General features: G+C 51.1%; 1 pseudogene; it reads left to right on the top strand.

The window, feature by feature from the left end:
* Positions 1-8,214: 8,214 nt before the first annotated feature.
* On the top strand, positions 8,215-13,752 carry LOC128069391 (mortality factor 4-like protein 1; annotated as a pseudogene).
* Positions 13,753-15,415: the final 1,663 nt, after the last annotated feature.

Here is a 15,415-nt window from a genome sequence, read left to right as displayed (position 1 = left end):
GAAGGTGCTCTAAGTCGCCAAGACGACGACGAAGCGACAAACCGCACACGTTACAGCGGTTGGAAGAATTTCTGGAAAGCGCGGTCCTCAAGCCCATGGCTCTCAATCTGCAGAAGCAAGGAGAACTTCACAGAGCCAGTTAGGAGTGGTATGCAGAGGGGAAGGTGCAGGAAAGGGGCTGCCCCTGGCAAGAAGCCTGGTGCAATGCAGCAGATAAACGCTGCAGTGGACTCGAGAAAGTACTGTGAGAAGACATGACATTTTGGCCGCCCCACTGAGATACTGCAGCCTCCTCGCCGGGGAGAAGGGCTCAAGGAGTTTCTACACTTGAAAGCCAAGCGCCATTCATGAGCAGAGCTGAAGTCAAAGTCAGGATTGCTGTAAAACTCAAATGGTCGCTTATTCATGGCTGAGGCCTAAGTATCTGGCCGATGCGCGTTCTTTCGTGTATATACCAAGAAGGACATGGATTCCATTCTAGCGTGAGTGTGGTTCACCACATGGGTCCCGTCTGACTCGGTGCATCCCCGATGACCACCACCATCAGGACCCTATGTCCATGAGATTCCCCAGGCAAGAATAATAGAGGGGGCTAACATGGCCTACTCCAGGGGACCTTCCTGACCCAGGGATCAAACCTGTGTCTCCTGTCGCTCCTGCCCAGAGAACGATTTTAAACAGTCTGGGTCTCGCTAGACCTTGTTCATGGTCTCGGTCATCTTCCTCCTTCTGACAAAATAATGAGATCCTCGACAATATATCGTAGGTCCAGTACGACGGCTTGCAGGGCGCCGTCAGATCGGGCACAAGATATAGAGCTGGCGATGGCTGGCGGGGCGTCTGACCTCAGATTGGAGGGAGAGAGTTGAAGGGGCTGTATTCAAGGCTGGTTCCAAGAGGAGCGAACCCCTTATCAACATGGCGGTAGCAGGACCCGGAGCCTAAATTCCCAGGAGGGTGACAGATGGCAGCGCTTGTGTGGGCCTTTCTTTCGTAAATGAAGTCGCTCAAGGTGGCCAAGAAAGACCACCAAGCGGCATACTGCACACGGTACAGTGGCTGCAATAGGTTCCAGAAAGTGGGGTCCTCAAGCCCATGGCTCACAATCTGCAGAAGCAGGGAAAACTTCAAAGAGCCACTCACGAGTGGTATGCAGAGGGGAAGGTGAAGGCGAGGGTCTACCCCTAGGAAGCAGCCTGGTGCAGTGCACCAGATAAATGTTGAAGTGAAAACGAGAAAGAACTGTCCGAAGACTGGAAATTTCAGCAACCCTACTGACATATCGCAGCCTCCTCTCCAGAGAAGGGGGGGTGGGGGGTGGTCAAGTAGAATCTAGGCTTTAAAGCCAGGAAACACTATGAGCGGAGCTGAAGTCAAACTCAGGATTCCTGGAAAACTCAAATGTTTGCTTGTTCACGACTGGGGCGTAAGTCTCTGGCCAATGCACGCTCTTTCATCTATCTGGCAAGAAGGACGTGGATTCCATTCTAGCGCGAGTGTGGCTCGTCACTGGAGTCCTGTCTCACTCGTTGCCTCCCCGATGAACACAGCCCACCGAGACGCTCTCCATGGGGTTCTACAGGAAGAATAATGGGTGGACTTACCATGGCCTTCTCCAGGGGAACTTCGTTGACACAGGGATCGAACCTGTGTCTCCTGTCGCACCTGTTCTGAAGAAGATTATTTACCGTCTCAGTCTTGGAAGACCAAGTTTATTGGCTCAGTCATTATCCTCCTTCTGACAAAATATTGAAGTCCACAACAAAATATTGCAGGTCCGGGTGTTCGGTGGGCTGCGAACGCAGGCAAATCAGGCCCGAGATGGAGAACTGGCGATGGCTGACGGCTCGTCTCACCAACAGCCGGGTTGGGCAGAGAGTTGAGGGCAGCGATCGGGGCTGGTGGGAGGAGTGAGCAGCAGTTAATCTCTTATCAACGGTGCAGCAGTAGGACACGGAGCCGAACCTCCAGGAACGTGAGAGAGTGCTTTGACTGCATGGCCGTCTTCCATATGAAAGGAAGTAGGTTCAAGTGGCCATAAAAGAGAACAAAGTGAGATGATTCACATATTGCAGTAGCTGCGATGGGTTCCAGACAGCAGAGTCCACAAGCCCATGACTAGCAACCTGCGGAAGCAAGGAAAACTTCAAAGAGCCAGTCAGGAGTGGTATGCAGAGGGGAAGGTACAGGCGAGTGGCTGCCTCCAGCGACAAGTCCCGTGCCATGCAGCAGGAAAACGTTGAGGTGAAAACGACGAAGAACCCACAGAAGACTGGAGATGGTGGCAGCTCCTCGGAGACACCGCAGCCTCCATGCCAGAGAAGGGCCCGAGTAGATCCTGCGATTGAAGGCCTGAAATCACTCCTGAGCAGAACTGACGTCAAAGTCACAAGTCCTGAAACACTCACCAGGTGGCTTGTTGATGAATAGGGCGTAAATACCCGGACAAAACAAGCTTATTCATCGTTCTGCCAAGAAGAATGTGGATTCCACTCCAGTGCGAGTGTGGTTGAGAGCTCAAATTGCGTCTGACTCGTTGCATCCCCATGGACGGAAGCCCACCAGGACACAATGTCCATGGGATTCTCCAGGCAAGAATAATAAAGGGCGATACCGTGGACTTCTCCAGGGGACCTTCCGGGCTCAGGCATCGAACCTGTGTCTCCCGTCGCTCCTGCGCTGAGAACGCCGAGAACGATTTTTAACAGTCTGAGTCCCGCTAGACCATGCTTACGATCTCGGTCATCTACCTCCTTCTGACGAAACGTTGAGATCCTCAACAAAATATCGTAGGTCCAGTACCGGGGATTCTAAGGCACCATCAAATCGGGCACAAGATGTAGAGCTGGCTATGCCTGATGGGGTGTCTGACCTCAGATGGGAGGGGGGGGAGTTGAAAGGGCTGTAGTCAAGGCTGGTTCGAGGAGGAGCGATTCTCTTACCAACACGGTGCAAGCAAGACCCGGCGCCTACATTCCCAGGAGGGGGACAGATGGCAGTGCTTGTGTGGGCCGTCCTTTCGTAAACGAAGGTGCTCTAAGTCGCCAAGACGACGACGAAGCGACAAACCGCACACGTTACAGCGGTTGGAAGAATTTCTGGAAAGCGCGGTCCTCAAGCCCATGGCTCTCAATCTGCAGAAGCAAGGAGAACTTCACAGAGCCAGTTAGGAGTGGTATGCAGAGGGGAAGGTGCAGGAAAGGGGCTGCCCCTGGCAAGAAGCCTGGTGCAATGCAGCAGATAAACGCTGCAGTGGACTCGAGAAAGTACTGTGAGAAGACATGACATTTTGGCCGCCCCACTGAGATACTGCAGCCTCCTCGCCGGGGAGAAGGGCTCAAGGAGTTTCTACACTTGAAAGCCAAGCGCCATTCATGAGCAGAGCTGAAGTCAAAGTCAGGATTGCTGTAAAACTCAAATGGTCGCTTATTCATGGCTGAGGCCTAAGTATCTGGCCGATGCGCGTTCTTTCGTGTATATACCAAGAAGGACATGGATTCCATTCTAGCGTGAGTGTGGTTCACCACATGGGTCCCGTCTGACTCGGTGCATCCCCGATGACCACCACCATCAGGACCCTATGTCCATGAGATTCCCCAGGCAAGAATAATAGAGGGGGCTAACATGGCCTACTCCAGGGGACCTTCCTGACCCAGGGATCAAACCTGTGTCTCCTGTCGCTCCTGCCCAGAGAACGATTTTAAACAGTCTGGGTCTCGCTAGACCTTGTTCATGGTCTCGGTCATCTTCCTCCTTCTGACAAAATAATGAGATCCTCGACAATATATCGTAGGTCCAGTACGACGGCTTGCAGGGCGCCGTCAGATCGGGCACAAGATATAGAGCTGGCGATGGCTGGCGGGGCGTCTGACCTCAGATTGGAGGGAGAGAGTTGAAGGGGCTGTATTCAAGGCTGGTTCCAAGAGGAGCGAACCCCTTATCAACATGGCGGTAGCAGGACCCGGAGCCTAAATTCCCAGGAGGGTGACAGATGGCAGTGCTTGTGTGGGCCTTTCTTTCATAAATGAAGTCGCTCAAGGTGGCCAAGAAAGACCACCAAGCGGCATACTGCACACGGTACAGTGGCTGCAATAGGTTCCAGAAAGTGGGGTCCTCAAGCCCATGGCTCACAATCTGCAGAAGCAGGGAAAACTTCAAAGAGCCACTCACGAGTGGTATGCAGAGGGGAAGGTGAAGGCGAGGGTCTACCCCTAGGAAGCAGCCTGGTGCAGTGCACCAGATAAATGTTGAAGTGAAAACGAGAAAGAACTGTCCGAAGACTGGAAATTTCAGCAACCCTACTGACATATCGCAGCCTCCTCTCCAGAGAAGGGGGGGTGGGGGGTGGTCAAGTAGAATCTAGGCTTTAAAGCCAGGAAACACTATGAGCGGAGCTGAAGTCAAACTCAGGATTCCTGGAAAACTCAAATGTTTGCTTGTTCACGACTGGGGCGTAAGTCTCTGGCCAATGCACGCTCTTTCATCTATCTGGCAAGAAGGACGTGGATTCCATTCTAGCGCGAGTGTGGCTCGTCACTGGAGTCCTGTCTCACTCGTTGCCTCCCCGATGAACACAGCCCACCGAGACGCTCTCCATGGGGTTCTACAGGAAGAATAATGGGTGGACTTACCATGGCCTTCTCCAGGGGAACTTCGTTGACACAGGGATCGAACCTGTGTCTCCTGTCGCACCTGTTCTGAAGAAGATTATTTACCGTCTCAGTCTTGGAAGACCAAGTTTATTGGCTCAGTCATTATCCTCCTTCTGACAAAATATTGAAGTCCACAACAAAATATTGCAGGTCCGGGTGTTCGGTGGGCTGCGAACGCAGGCAAATCAGGCCCGAGATGGAGAACTGGCGATGGCTGACGGCTCGTCTCACCAACAGCTGGGTTGGGCAGAGAGTTGAGGGCAGCGATCGGGGCTGGTGGGAGGAGTGAGCAGCAGTTAATCTCTTATCAACGGTGCAGCAGTAGGACACGGAGCCGAACCTCCAGGAACGTGAGAGAGTGCTTTGATTGCATGGCCGTCTTCCATATGAAAGGAAGTAGGTTCAAGTGGCCATAAAAGAGAACAAAGTGAGATGATTCACATATTGCAGTAGCTGCGATGGGTTCCAGACAGCAGAGTCCACAAGCCCATGACTAGCAACCTGCGGAAGCAAGGAAAACTTCAAAGAGCCAGTCAGGAGTGGTATGCAGAGGGGAAGGTACAGGCGAGTGGCTGCCTCCAGCGACAAGTCCCGTGCCATGCAGCAGGAAAACGTTGAGGTGAAAACGACGAAGAACCCACAGAAGACTGGAGATGGTGGCAGCTCCTCGGAGACACCGCAGCCTCCATGCCAGAGAAGGGCCCGAGTAGATCCTGCGATTGAAGGCCTGAAATCACTCCTGAGCAGAACTGACGTCAAAGTCACAAGTCCTGAAACACTCACCAGGTGGCTTGTTGATGAATAGGGCGTAAATACCCGGACAAAACAAGCTTATTCATCGTTCTGCCAAGAAGAATGTGGATTCCACTCCAGTGCGAGTGTGGTTGAGAGCTCAAATTGCGTCTGACTCGTTGCATCCCCGTGGACGGAAGCCCACCAGGACACAATGTCCATGGGATTCTCCAGGCAAGAATAATAAAGGGCGATACCGTGGACTTCTCCAGGGGACCTTCCGGGCTCAGGCATCGAACCTGTGTCTCCCGTCGCTCCTGCGCTGAGAACGATTTTTAACAGTCTGAGTCCCGCTAGACCATGCTTACGATCTCGGTCATCTACCTCCTTCTGACGAAACGTTGAGATCCTCAACAAAATATCGTAGGTCCAGTACCGGGGATTCTAAGGCACCATCAAATCGGGCACAAGATGTAGAGCTGGCTATGCCTGATGGGGTGTCTGACCTCAGATGGGAGGGGGGGGAGTTGAAAGGGCTGTAGTCAAGGCTGGTTCGAGGAGGAGCGATTCTCTTACCAACACGGTGCAAGCAAGACCCGGCGCCTACATTCCCAGGAGGGGGACAGATGGCAGTGCTTGTGTGGGCCGTCCTTTCGTAAACGAAGGTGCTCTAAGTCGCCAAGACGACGACGAAGCGACAAACCGCACACGTTACAGCGGTTGGAAGAATTTCTGGAAAGCGCGGTCCTCAAGCCCATGGCTCTCAATCTGCAGAAGCAAGGAGAACTTCACAGAGCCAGTTAGGAGTGGTATGCAGAGGGGAAGGTGCAGGAAAGGGGCTGCCCCTGGCAAGAAGCCTGGTGCAATGCAGCAGATAAACGCTGCAGTGGACTCGAGAAAGTACTGTGAGAAGACATGACATTTTGGCCGCCCCACTGAGATACTGCAGCCTCCTCGCCGGGGAGAAGGGCTCAAGGAGTTTCTACACTTGAAAGCCAAGAGCCATTCATGAGCAGAGCTGAAGTCAAAGTCAGGATTGCTGTAAAACTCAAATGGTCGCTTATTCATGGCTGAGGCCTAAGTATCTGGCCGATGCGCGTTCTTTCGTGTATATACCAAGAAGGACATGGATTCCATTCTAGCGTGAGTGTGGTTCACCACATGGGTCCCGTCTGACTCGGTGCATCCCCGATGACCACCACCATCAGGACCCTATGTCCATGAGATTCCCCAGGCAAGAATAATAGAGGGGGCTAACATGGCCTACTCCAGGGGACCTTCCTGACCCAGGGATCAAACCTGTGTCTCCTGTCGCTCCTGCCCAGAGAACGATTTTAAACAGTCTGGGTCTCGCTAGACCTTGTTCATGGTCTCGGTCATCTTCCTCCTTCTGACAAAATAATGAGATCCTCGACAATATATCGTAGGTCCAGTACGACGGCTTGCAGGGCGCCGTCAGATCGGGCACAAGATATAGAGCTGGCGATGGCTGGCGGGGCGTCTGACCTCAGATTGGAGGGAGAGAGTTGAAGGGGCTGTATTCAAGGCTGGTTCCAAGAGGAGCGAACCCCTTATCAACATGGCGGTAGCAGGACCCGGAGCCTAAATTCCCAGGAGGGTGACAGATGGCAGCGCTTGTGTGGGCCTTTCTTTCGTAAATGAAGTCGCTCAAGGTGGCCAAGAAAGACCACCAAGCGGCATACTGCACACGGTACAGTGGCTGCAATAGGTTCCAGAAAGTGGGGTCCTCAAGCCCATGGCTCACAATCTGCAGAAGCAGGGAAAACTTCAAAGAGCCACTCACGAGTGGTATGCAGAGGGGAAGGTGAAGGCGAGGGTCTACCCCTAGGAAGCAGCCTGGTGCAGTGCACCAGATAAATGTTGAAGTGAAAACGAGAAAGAACTGTCCGAAGACTGGAAATTTCAGCAACCCTACTGACATATCGCAGCCTCCTCTCCAGAGAAGGGGGGGTGGGGGGTGGTCAAGTAGAATCTAGGCTTTAAAGCCAGGAAACACTATGAGCGGAGCTGAAGTCAAACTCAGGATTCCTGGAAAACTCAAATGTTTGCTTGTTCACGACTGGGGCGTAAGTCTCTGGCCAATGCACGCTCTTTCATCTATCTGGCAAGAAGGACGTGGATTCCATTCTAGCGCGAGTGTGGCTCGTCACTGGAGTCCTGTCTCACTCGTTGCCTCCCCGATGAACACAGCCCACCGAGACGCTCTCCATGGGGTTCTACAGGAAGAATAATGGGTGGACTTACCATGGCCTTCTCCAGGGGAACTTCGTTGACACAGGGATCGAACCTGTGTCTCCTGTCGCACCTGTTCTGAAGAAGATTATTTACCGTCTCAGTCTTGGAAGACCAAGTTTATTGGCTCAGTCATTATCCTCCTTCTGACAAAATATTGAAGTCCACAACAAAATATTGCAGGTCCGGGTGTTCGGTGGGCTGCGAACGCAGGCAAATCAGGCCCGAGATGGAGAACTGGCGATGGCTGACGGCTCGTCTCACCAACAGCCGGGTTGGGCAGAGAGTTGAGGGCAGCGATCGGGGCTGGTGGGAGGAGTGAGCAGCAGTTAATCTCTTATCAACGGTGCAGCAGTAGGACACGGAGCCGAACCTCCAGGAACGTGAGAGAGTGCTTTGATTGCATGGCCGTCTTCCATATGAAAGGAAGTAGGTTCAAGTGGCCATAAAAGAGAACAAAGTGAGATGATTCACATATTGCAGTAGCTGCGATGGGTTCCAGACAGCAGAGTCCACAAGCCCATGACTAGCAACCTGCGGAAGCAAGGAAAACTTCAAAGAGCCAGTCAGGAGTGGTATGCAGAGGGGAAGGTACAGGCGAGTGGCTGCCTCCAGCGACAAGTCCCGTGCCATGCAGCAGGAAAACGTTGAGGTGAAAACGACGAAGAACCCACAGAAGACTGGAGATGGTGGCAGCTCCTCGGAGACACCGCAGCCTCCATGCCAGAGAAGGGCCCGAGTAGATCCTGCGATTGAAGGCCTGAAATCACTCCTGAGCAGAACTGACGTCAAAGTCACAAGTCCTGAAACACTCACCAGGTGGCTTGTTGATGAATAGGGCGTAAATACCCGGACAAAACAAGCTTATTCATCGTTCTGCCAAGAAGAATGTGGATTCCACTCCAGTGCGAGTGTGGTTGAGAGCTCAAATTGCGTCTGACTCGTTGCATCCCCGTGGACGGAAGCCCACCAGGACACAATGTCCATGGGATTCTCCAGGCAAGAATAATAAAGGGCGATACCGTGGACTTCTCCAGGGGACCTTCCGGGCTCAGGCATCGAACCTGTGTCTCCCGTCGCTCCTGCGCCGAGAACGATTTTTAACAGTCTGAGTCCCGCTAGACCATGCTTACGATCTCGGTCATCTACCTCCTTCTGACGAAACGTTGAGATCCTCAACAAAATATCGTAGGTCCAGTACCGGGGATTCTAAGGCACCATCAAATCGGGCACAAGATGTAGAGCTGGCTATGCCTGATGGGGTGTCTGACCTCAGATGGGAGGGGGGGGAGTTGAAAGGGCTGTAGTCAAGGCTGGTTCGAGGAGGAGCGATTCTCTTACCAACACGGTGCAAGCAAGACCCGGCGCCTACATTCCCAGGAGGGGGACAGATGGCAGTGCTTGTGTGGGCCGTCCTTTCGTAAACGAAGGTGCTCTAAGTCGCCAAGACGACGACGAAGCGACAAACCGCACACGTTACAGCGGTTGGAAGAATTTCTGGAAAGCGCGGTCCTCAAGCCCATGGCTCTCAATCTGCAGAAGCAAGGAGAACTTCACAGAGCCAGTTAGGAGTGGTATGCAGAGGGGAAGGTGCAGGAAAGGGGCTGCCCCTGGCAAGAAGCCTGGTGCAATGCAGCAGATAAACGCTGCAGTGGACTCGAGAAAGTACTGTGAGAAGACATGACATTTTGGCCGCCCCACTGAGATACTGCAGCCTCCTCGCCGGGGAGAAGGGCTCAAGGAGTTTCTACACTTGAAAGCCAAGAGCCATTCATGAGCAGAGCTGAAGTCAAAGTCAGGATTGCTGTAAAACTCAAATGGTCGCTTATTCATGGCTGAGGCCTAAGTATCTGGCCGATGCGCGTTCTTTCGTGTATATACCAAGAAGGACATGGATTCCATTCTAGCGTGAGTGTGGTTCACCACATGGGTCCCGTCTGACTCGGTGCATCCCCGATGACCACCACCATCAGGACCCTATGTCCATGAGATTCCCCAGGCAAGAATAATAGAGGGGGCTAACATGGCCTACTCCAGGGGACCTTCCTGACCCAGGGATCAAACCTGTGTCTCCTGTCGCTCCTGCCCAGAGAACGATTTTAAACAGTCTGGGTCTCGCTAGACCTTGTTCATGGTCTCGGTCATCTTCCTCCTTCTGACAAAATAATGAGATCCTCGACAATATATCGTAGGTCCAGTACGACGGCTTGCAGGGCGCCGTCAGATCGGGCACAAGATATAGAGCTGGCGATGGCTGGCGGGGCGTCTGACCTCAGATTGGAGGGAGAGAGTTGAAGGGGCTGTATTCAAGGCTGGTTCCAAGAGGAGCGAACCCCTTATCAACATGGCGGTAGCAGGACCCGGAGCCTAAATTCCCAGGAGGGTGACAGATGGCAGTGCTTGTGTGGGCCTTTCTTTCGTAAATGAAGTCGCTCAAGGTGGCCAAGAAAGACCACCAAGCGGCATACTGCACACGGTACAGTGGCTGCAATAGGTTCCAGAAAGTGGGGTCCTCAAGCCCATGGCTCACAATCTGCAGAAGCAGGGAAAACTTCAAAGAGCCACTCACGAGTGGTATGCAGAGGGGAAGGTGAAGGCGAGGGTCTACCCCTAGGAAGCAGCCTGGTGCAGTGCACCAGATAAATGTTGAAGTGAAAACGAGAAAGAACTGTCCGAAGACTGGAAATTTCAGCAACCCTACTGACATATCGCAGCCTCTTCTTCAGAGAAGGGCTCAAGTAGATCCTAGGCTTTAAAGCCAGGAAACATTCATGAGCAGAGCTGACGTCAAAATCAGGATTCCTAGAAAACTCAAATGTTTGCTTGTTCATGACTGGAGCGTAAGTATCTGGCCAATGCACGCTCTTTCATCTATCTGGCAAGAAGGATGTGGATCCCATTCTAGTGCGAGTGTGGTTCGTCACTTGAGTCCCGACTCACTCGTTGCCTCCCTGTGGACCATAGCCCAACATGACCCTCCGCATAGGATTCTACAGGGAAAATGATGGAGGGACTTACCATGGCCTTCCCCAAGGGAACTTCCTGACACATGTATCGAACCTGTGACTCCAGTTGCACCTGCTCTGTGAAAGATTATTTACCGTCTCAGTCTTGGAAGACCAAGTTTATTCGCTCAGCCATTATCCTCCTTCTGAGGAAATATTGAGGTCCTCAACAGCTCCGGGTGCTTGGTGGAATGCAGACGCTGGCAAATCAGGCCCAAGATGTAGATCTGCGATGCCTGATGGCGCATCTCACCGACAGATGGGTGGGGGAGATTTGAAGGCAGCGATCAGGGCTGGTGGGAGGAGTGAGCAGCAGTTAATCTCTTATCAACGGTGCAGAAGTAGGACGCAGAGCCAAAACTCCCAGTAAGGTGAGAGAATGCTTTGTTTTGCGTGGTCGTCTTCCATATGAATGGAAGTAGGTTCAAGTGGTCATAAAAGAGAACAAAGCGACATGATTCACACATTGCAGTGGCTGTGATGGGTTCCAGAAAGCAGAGTCCACAAGCCCATGACTAGCAACCTGCAGAAGCAGGGAAATCTTCAAAGAGCCAGTCAGGAGTGGTATGCAGAGGGGAAGGTACAGGTGAGTGGCTGCCTCCAGCGAGAAGCCTGGTGCCATGCAGCAGATAAACGTTGAGGTAAAAATGATGGAGAACCGACAGGAGACTGTAGATGGTGGCAGCTCCTCGGAGACACCCCAGCCTCCATGCCAGAGTAGGGCTCGAGTCGATCCTACGTTTGAAGGCGTGAAATCATTCTTGAGCAGAGCTGACGTCAAAGTCACAATTCCTGAAACATCATCCTGTGGCTTGTTGATGACTGGGGCATAAATACCCTGCCAAAACAAGCTTATTCATCATTCTGCCAAGAAGAATGTGGATTCCATTCTAGTGTGAGTGTGGTTCAGAGCTTAAATCACGTCTGACTCGTTCCATGTCTGTGGACGGTAGCCCACCAGGACCCTATGTCCATGCGATTCTCCAGGCAAGAATTATAGAAGGGGATACCATGGCCTTCTGCAGGGGACCTTCCTGACGCAGGGATCGATCCTGTGTCTCCTGTCACTCCTGCGCTGAGAATCATTTTAAACAGTCTGAGTCTTGCTAGACCATGTTTATGGTCTTGGTCATCTTCCTCCTTCTAACGAAATATTTAGATCCTCAACAAATATCACAGATCCGGTACCAGTTGTTCTAAGGCACCATCAAATCAGGCACCAGATGTAGAGCCTGCGATGCCTGAGGGGGCGTCTGACCCTCAGATTCAATGGGGAGTGTAAAACGGGCAATAGTCAAGGCTGGTTGGAGGAGGATTGAATTTCTTATCAACACTGCAGAATCAGAACCTGGAGCCTTAATTCCCAGGAGGGTGACAGATGGCACTGTTTACTTGGGCCTCTTCTTTCTTAAATGAAGTTGCTACAGGTTGCCAAAAAAGACATTGAAGCGACATACTGCACACGGTAAAGTGTTTGAATAGTTTCCAGAAACCAGGGTCCTCAAGCCCATGGCTCTCAATCTGCAGAAGCAAGGCAAACTTCAAAGAGCCAGTCAGGAGTGGTATGCAGATAGGAAGGTTCAGGCGAGTGGCTGCCTCCAGCAAGAAGCCTGGTGCGATGCAGCAGATAAACACTGAGGTGAAAACCACAAAGAACTGTCAGAAGACTGGAGATTTCGGCAGCCCCACTGAGTTATCACAGCCTCCTCACCAGAAAAGGGCTCGAGTTGATCCTATGCTTTAAAGCCAGGAAACATTCATGAGCAGAGCTGAAGTCAAAGTCAGGATTCCTAGAAAACTGAAATCTTGTTCATGACTGGGAGGTAAGTATCCGGACAATGCAAGCTCTTTCATCTATCTGCCAATTAGGACGTGGATTCTATTCTAGTGTAAATGTGGTTCGCCACTTGAGTCTTGTCTGACTCGTTGCATCCCCGGGGACCAAAGCCCACCAGGACCATAGCCCACCAGGACCATCTCCATGGGATTCTCCAGGCAAGAATAAGGAGGGGCTTACCATGGCCTTCTCCAGGGAACCTTCCTGACACAGGGATTGAACGTGTGTCTCCAGTCACTCCTGCTCTGAGAAAGATTATTTACCATCACAAGCCCATGTCTATCACCCTGCAGAAGCAAGAAAAACTTCAAAGAACCAGTCAGGAGTGGTATGCAGAGGGGAAGAATCAGGGGAGTTGCTGCCCATGGCAAGAAGCCTGGTGGGATGCAGCAGATAAACGCTGAAGTGACAACGAAGAAAAACTGACACAAGATTGGAGATGGCAGCAGCCCCAGTCAGACACCACAGCCTCCATGCCGGAGAAGCCCTCGAGTAGATCCTATGCTTGAAAGCGAGGAAATATCATAAGCAGAGCTGAAGTCAAAGTTACTATTCTTGAAAAATTCAAACGGTGGCTTGATGGTGACTGGGGTAAAGTTCCCAGCCAAGACAAGCTTTTCATCTTCCTGCCAAGAAGAATGCTGATTACATTTTAGTTCACACATTGTATGTTGCTTCAGTAGTTTCAACTCTTTGCCACCCCTTGGAACATAAGTCACCATGCTCCTCTGTTCGTAGGATTCTTCCCATAAGAACTCTGGAGTAGATTACCATACTCTTCTCCAGGAGATCTTTCTGACCCGTGGATTGAACCTGTCTCCTGCAGCCCCTGCTCAAAGGCAGATTCTTTACTGCTAAGCCACCAGCGAAGCCTTCCATTTTGGAGGATTATAGAAAGTACAAGAAATCTTGAAGAAGCATAGATAATAAGGAGTATGCAATCAATGAGGTTTGGCCAGGATAAAGGGGTACTTCATTGTGATGCTCGGCACTCAAGTGCTCTACAAATTTGAGAGGCCACATATGCTGAGATCCTTGTTGACCACCCTGATGCATCTATGTCCCGGGTATATGGGGCCTCACATCTCCTGAGATTGTTTGTAAGAATTGGAGCAATGTTGGCCTATACACCTCTGGATGAGAAGAGCCTTGCTTTATTACTGAATGAATTATTTTCATGATTTCCTAAAATACCAAGCAAAGAACTCTACAACTTTGTTTATTGACAGCAATTATGAAGTTGCACTCCAAGTACCATTGGAAAGCTGTGTGAGGTGTTTGCACCCACTCACTTATTATCTCTGTAAACACATTTTTATCCTTAGTCTTTCCCCTGTACAAACAATGTACTTTGTAAATGTTCATGTACAACAAAATTGATGGGTTTTTTTTTTCTGTTTGATTTTAAATAGAGAAAATAGAAGGAGTTACAGCTCCTTTTTTCATTTCAAAGTTTCTACCAGTGTATTCAGTGGTAAACAACAGAGAGGCAAACTGTCGAGTGTTTTATTGCTTAGTTGAGAAAGCTGCTTTTGAACGCTGATAGTTTCTATTCCTTTGACACTACGCACTTTTATAATATGTGCTAATGCTGTATGACATAATACTCTACTAGTGCCAATCGTTCAATTCAGTGTATATAACTGAACACACTCATCTATTTCTGCTCCCATTTTTTATGGTGCTTAAAGTAAAAAGAGCCCATCCTTTGCGAGTCATCCATCCATGTTGTTTGTTAGGCATTTTATCTTTGCTCAGATTGTTGAAGAATGGTGGCTTGTTTCATAGTTTATGTATTTGTGCCTAATGCATGTTTTAACATGATAGACTCAGTACATTGTGCAGCTACAGTTTTCTGGAAAACTTAATCTTTTAGAAATTGTTTTCTCAGGTGCTCCTAAGATGGTGGAGGAATAGGATGGGGAGACCACTTTATCCCCCACAAATTTATTGAAAGAACATTTGAATGCTGAGCAAACTCCACAAAACAACTTCTGAATGCTGGCAGAGGACATCAGGCACCCAGAAAGGCAGCCCATTGTCTTCGAAAGGAGGTAGGACCAAATATAAAAGAAAAAAAGAGAGGCAAAAGAGGTAGGGATGGAGATCCGTCCCGGGAAGGGAGACTTAAAAAAGTGAGGTTTCCAAACACCAGGAAGCACTCTTCTCTGGTGGGTCTGTGGCGAGCTTTGGAATCTCAGAGGGCAAATAATTGGGAGGAAAAATAAATAATTAAAACCCACAGATTATGTGCCTAACAGCAACTCCCAGTGGAGCAGCAGCCCAGATGCTCACCTCCCCCACTAGCAAGTGGGGGCTGGACAAGGAGGCACGGGCTGCAGTGTTTTGGGTAAGGACTGGGCCTGAATACCCTGAGGGCAATCTGAGGGAACTAGCCTGAGATAGCAACCCAGACTGTGGGATAGCTATCCCGCGAAAAGGCTTAACCTAAGACACCGCCAGGCTCACTCACAGAACAAAGGACTGAGCAGAGCTAGCCAGCTACAGACCGGCCCATCCCACACTGGAGACAGGCAGGTGAGGGCAGCCAGAGCCGGAAGGGGGCCCCAGAGAGGCATCCTATACCAAACTGCAAGCAGACTTCATTGCTAACCAAGACTTCTTGGGACTCTGGATGGTCAACATCCGCCAGGAGGGTCACAGCCAGAGATCAGCTCCCCAGAAGAGACACATGGCACACCTGAGAAGGTGTGCTTGTTGTACACCCAGAAAACCAAGGGGCTGGGACTGGGGAGGCTATAAGTCGCAGCCTTCAACTGAGGGCGACTGTGCTAGCGAAGCACCTGGTCACCTGAGCTGCTCAGACCTCGGACAGGCACAAAACGCAGGCCCAACCAAGTCTGCCCCTTTGTGGAGTACCCGAGAACCTGAGCGGCTTAGACCTGGGAAGCGCATGCAAACCAGGGCCCACATCA

Source organism: Budorcas taxicolor, chromosome X, assembly GCF_023091745.1.
Source record: "Budorcas taxicolor isolate Tak-1 chromosome X, Takin1.1, whole genome shotgun sequence".
Lineage (NCBI taxonomy): Eukaryota > Metazoa > Chordata > Mammalia > Artiodactyla > Bovidae > Budorcas > Budorcas taxicolor.
Note: the sequence above shows the minus strand (reverse complement) of the source record. Positions and strands in the feature narration are given on the sequence as shown.